At 31.2% G+C, this 5,000-nt stretch overlaps 3 non-coding genes across 3 annotated transcripts; all 3 read right to left on the bottom strand.

Moving 5' to 3' along the window:
• Positions 1-1,050: 1,050 nt before the first annotated feature.
• Positions 1,051-1,122, bottom strand: TRNAC-GCA (transfer RNA cysteine (anticodon GCA)). The gene has a single exon. It is a non-coding gene; the product is annotated as a tRNA-Cys (tRNA).
• Positions 1,123-2,813: 1,691 nt separating this feature from the next.
• On the bottom strand, positions 2,814-2,885 carry TRNAC-GCA (transfer RNA cysteine (anticodon GCA)). Its single transcript has one exon. It is a non-coding gene; the product is annotated as a tRNA-Cys (tRNA).
• Positions 2,886-4,212: 1,327 nt separating this feature from the next.
• Positions 4,213-4,284, bottom strand: TRNAC-GCA (transfer RNA cysteine (anticodon GCA)). The gene has a single exon. It is a non-coding gene; the product is annotated as a tRNA-Cys (tRNA).
• Between the last annotated feature and the right edge of the window lie 716 nt (positions 4,285-5,000).

Raw genomic sequence — 5,000 nt, 5'->3', positions numbered from 1 at the left:
AGGGATTGAACTCAGACTGCTATTGTAATAAGGCTTCTCCTACTTCTTCAGTTTAACCATTTGGGAAAGAAAGTACTTTTTTAAGAGAAACTAGGTAGGTCCTTTATATTTGCCTTCTATAAATTATAGATTTCTGTAAAAATCTCTATCAAAAAAATGAAATCTGCCACTCTAACTGTGCTATCAGGAAGTTTATAATGTTAAAGTATCACTATTTAAGTGATGTTTTTCCTTATTTAATTATCAATGAGGGTGAGTATTAAAGTACACATGTTTCATGTTCAGTTATATTATACTATTCTAAATATATTACTATAGAAAGGACAGAAATTAAATTGAGGTTCTGGAACTGTTGGTGGGATTAGGGATTGAACTCAGACTGTTATTGTAATAAGGCTTCTCCTACATCTTCAGTTTAACCATTTGGGAAAGAAAGTACTTTTTTAAGAGAAACTAGGTAGGTCCTTTATATTTGCCTTCTATAAATTATAGATTTCTGTAAAAATCTCTATCAAAAAAATGAAATCTGCCACTCTAACTGTGCTATCAAGAAGTTTATAATGTTAAAGTAGCACTATTTAAGTGATGTTTTTCCTTATTTAATTATCAATGAGGGTGAGTATTAAAGTACACATGTTTCATGTTCAGTTATATTATACTATTCTAAATATATTACTATATAAAGGACAGAAATTAAATCAAGGTTCTGGAACTGTTGGTGGGATTAGGGATTGAACTCAGACTGATATTGCAATAAGGCTTCTCCTACTTCTTCATTTTTAACCATTTTTTGAAAGAAAGTACTTTTAAAAGAGAAACTAGGTAGGTCCTTTATATTTGCCTTCTCTAAATTATAGATTTCTGTAAAAATTTCTATAAAAAAAATGAAATTTACCACTCTAACTGTATTATCAGGAAGTATATAATGTTAAAGTTTCACTTTTTTTGTTTTCTTGCTCTTACTTGTGTTAGCTTTTCCTGTACTTGAGTTTCAAACTAGCTATAAACTGCAAATTGAATCAGTACCTTTACACTTTAAAATTTTGGTAAAAGGGGCACCCGGATTTGAACCAGGGACCTCTCGATCTGCAGTCGAATGCTCTACCACTGAGTTATACCCCCAATTGCGTACAAGATTTTAAAAACATTCACATTGCAGTCTGAAAGTATAGGTGTTTGTACTATATATGTTGTCTTATAGGATAAATAATTAATATGTATATTTATGGTGATGCTTTGGAGTTATTTATCTGGGCTTGATTGCAGAGTTCACATAGGTGTAAGCTGTGAGCATGCTCAAAAGGGAACTTTGATCATCTAAAGCTCCAATTTGGTCAGTTATAGTGACATCAGGACATATTGTGACTTTATATTTTGGGAGACCAAACAGAACTAAGAAAATACAAATTCTTAGTAACAAACCTATATAAATTATTTCAAAAAGTAGCTGACAACAGTATATTATTGCTAATAAAATAGGACATTTTGATTTTTGGGCTTGTGGGCTCAGATGTTCAAAATTGAGGTTTGATGCAAAAATTTGAATGGCCTAGTTGCAAAATCAGTCTGAGATCAACCCCCAATTACAACAACAGTTCCAGAATACTGCAATGTAATTGCTTAATAATTCCTTATTTAATTATCAAAGAGGGTGAGTATTAAAGTACACATGTTTCATGTTCAGTTATATTATACTATTCTAAATATATTACTATAGAAAGGACAGAAATTAAATTGAGGTTCTGGAACTGTTGGTGGGATTAGGGATTGAACTCAGACTGTTATTGTAATAAGGCTTCTCCTACTTCTTCAGTTTAACCATTTGGGAAAGAAAGTACTTTTTTAAGAGAAACTAGGTAGGGCCTTTATATTTGCCTTCTATAAATTATAGATTTCTGTAAAAATCTCTATAAAAAAAATGAAATCTGCCACTTTAACTGTGCTATCAGGAAGTTTATAATGTTAAAGTATCACTATTTAAGTGATGTTTTTCCTTATTTAATTATCAATGAGGGTGAGTATTAAAGTACACATGTTTCATGTTCAGTTATATTATACTATTCTAAATATATTACTATAGAAAGGACAGAAATTAAATTGAGGTTCTGGAACTGTTGGTGGGATTAGGGATTGAACTCAGACTGTTATTGTAATAAGGTTTCTCCTACTTCTTCAGTTTAACCATTTGGGAAAGAAAGTACTTTTTTAAGAGAAACTAGGTAGGTGCTTTATATTTGCCTTCTATAAATTATAGATGTCTGTAAAAATCTCTATAAAAAAAATGAAATCTGCCACTCTGACTGTGCTATCAGGAAGTTTATAATGTTAAAGTAGCACTATTTAAGTGATGTTTTTCCTTATTTAATTATCAATGAGGGTGAGTATTAAAGTACACATGTTTCATGTTCAGTTATATTATACTATTCTAAATATATTACTATAGAAAGGACAGAAATTAAATCAAGGTTCTGGAACTGTTGGTGGGATTAGGGATTGAACTCAGACTGATATTGCAATAAGGCTTCTCCTACTTCTTCATTTTTAACCCTTTTTTGAAAGAAAGTACTTTTATAAGAGAAACTAGGTAGGTCCTTTATATTTGCGTTCTCTAAATTATAGATTTCTGTAAAAATTTCTATAAAAAAAATGAAATTTACCACTCCTGCATGTGTTATCAGGAAGTATATGATGTTAAAGTTTCACTTTTTTTGTTTTCTTGCTCTTACTTGTGTTAGCTTTTCCTGTACTTAAGTTTCAAACTAGCTATAAACTGCAAATTGAATCAGTACCTTTACACTTTAAAATTTTGGTAAAGGGGGCACCCGGATTTGTACCAGGGACCTCTCGATCTGCAGTCGAATGCTCTTCCACTGAGCTATACCCCCAATTGCGTACAAGATTTTAAAAACATTCACATTGCAGTCTGAAAGTATAGGTGTTTGTACTATATATGTTGTCTTATAGGATAAAAAATAAATATGTATATTTATGGTGATGCTTTGGAGTTATTAATCTGGGCTTGATTGCAGAGTTAACATAGGTGTAAGCTGTGAGCATGCTCAAAAGGGAACTTTGATCATCTAAAGCTCCAATTTGGTCAGTTATAGTGACATCAGGACATATTGTGACTTTATATTTTGGGAGACCAAACAGAACTAAGAAAATACAAATTCTTAGTAACAAACCTATATAAATTACTTAAAAAAGTAGCTGACAACAGTATATTATTGCTAATAAAATTTGACATTTTGATTTTTGGGCTTGTGGGCTCAGATGTTCAAAATTAATGTTTGATGCATAAATTCGAATGGCCTAGTTGAAAAATCAGTCTGAGATCAACCCCCAATTACAACAACAGTTCCAGAATACTGCAATGTAATTGCTTAATAATTCCTTATTTAATTATCAAAGAGGGTGAGTATTAAAGTACACATGTTTCATGTTCAGTTATATTATACTATTCTAAATATATTACTATAGAAAGGACAGAAATTAAATTGAGGTTCTGGAACTGTTGGTGGGATTAGGGATTGAACTCAGACTGTTATTGTAATAAGGCTTCTCCTACTTCTTCAGTTTAACCATTTGGGAAAGAAAGTACTTTTTTAAGAGAAACTAGGTAGGTCCTTTATATTTGCCTTCTATAAATTATAGATTTCTGTAAAAATCTCTATCAAAAAAATGAAATCTGCCACTCTAACTGTGCTATCAGGAAGTTTATAATGTTAAAGTATCACTATTTAAGTGATGTTTTTCCTTATTTAATTATCAATGAGGGTGAGTATTAAAGTACACATGTTTCATGTTCAGTTATATTATACTATTCTAAATATATTACTATAGAAAGGACAGAAATTAAATCAAGGTTCTGGAACTGTTGGTGGGATTAGGGATTGAACTCAGACTGATATTGCAATAAGGCTTCTCCTACTTCTTCATTTTTAACCATTTTTTGAAAGAAAGTACTTTTATAAGAGAAACTAGGTAGGTCCTTTATATTTGCCTTCTCTAAATTATAGATTTCTGTAAAAATTTCTATAAAAAAAATGAAATTTACCTCTCTAACTGTGTTATCAGGAAGTATATAATGTTAAATTTTCACTTTTTTTGTTTTCTTGCTCTTACTTGTGTTAGCTTTTCCTGTACTTGAGTTTCAAACTAGCTATAAACTGCAAATTGAATCAGTACCTTTACACTATAAAATTTTGGTAAAGGGGGCACCCGGATTTGAACGAGGGACCTCTCGATCTGCAGTCGAATGCTCTACCACTGAGCTATACCCCCAATTGCATACAAGATTTAAAAAAAACATTCACATTGCAGTCTGAAAGTATAGGTGTTTGTACTATATATGTTGTCTTATAGGATAAAAAAATAATATGTATATTTATGGTGATGCTTTGGAGTTATTAATCTGGGCTTGATTGCAGAGTTCACATAGGTGTAAGCTGTGAGCATGCTCAAAAGGGAACTTTGATCATCTAAAGCTCCAATTTGGTCAGTTATAGTGACATCATGACATATTGTGACTTTATATTTTGGGAGACCAAACAGAACTAAAAAAATACAAATTCTTAGTAACAAACCTATATAAATTATTTCAAAAAGTAGCTGACAACAGTATATTATTGCTAATAAAATAGGACATTTTGATTTTTGGGCTTGTGGGCTCAGATGTTCAAAATTAATGTTTGATGCATAAATTCGAATGGCCTAGTTGCAAAATCAGTCTGAGATCAACCCCCAATTACAACAACAGTTCCAGAATACTGCAATGTAATTGCTTAATAATTCCTTATTTAATTATCAAAGAGGGTGAGTATTAAAGTACACATGTTTCATGTTCAGTTATAATATACTATTCTAAATATATTACTATAGAAAGGACAGAAATTAAATTGAGGTTCTGGAACTGTTGGTGGGATTAGGGATTGAACTCAGACTGTTATTGTAATAAGGCTTCCCCTACTTCTTCAGTTTAACCATTTGGGAAAGAAAGT

The sequence above is a fragment of the Taudactylus pleione genome, unplaced genomic scaffold, assembly GCF_031769625.1.
Source record: "Taudactylus pleione unplaced genomic scaffold, aTauple2 ptg000021l, whole genome shotgun sequence".
NCBI lineage: Eukaryota > Metazoa > Chordata > Amphibia > Anura > Myobatrachidae > Taudactylus > Taudactylus pleione.
Note: the sequence above shows the minus strand (reverse complement) of the source record. Positions and strands in the feature narration are given on the sequence as shown.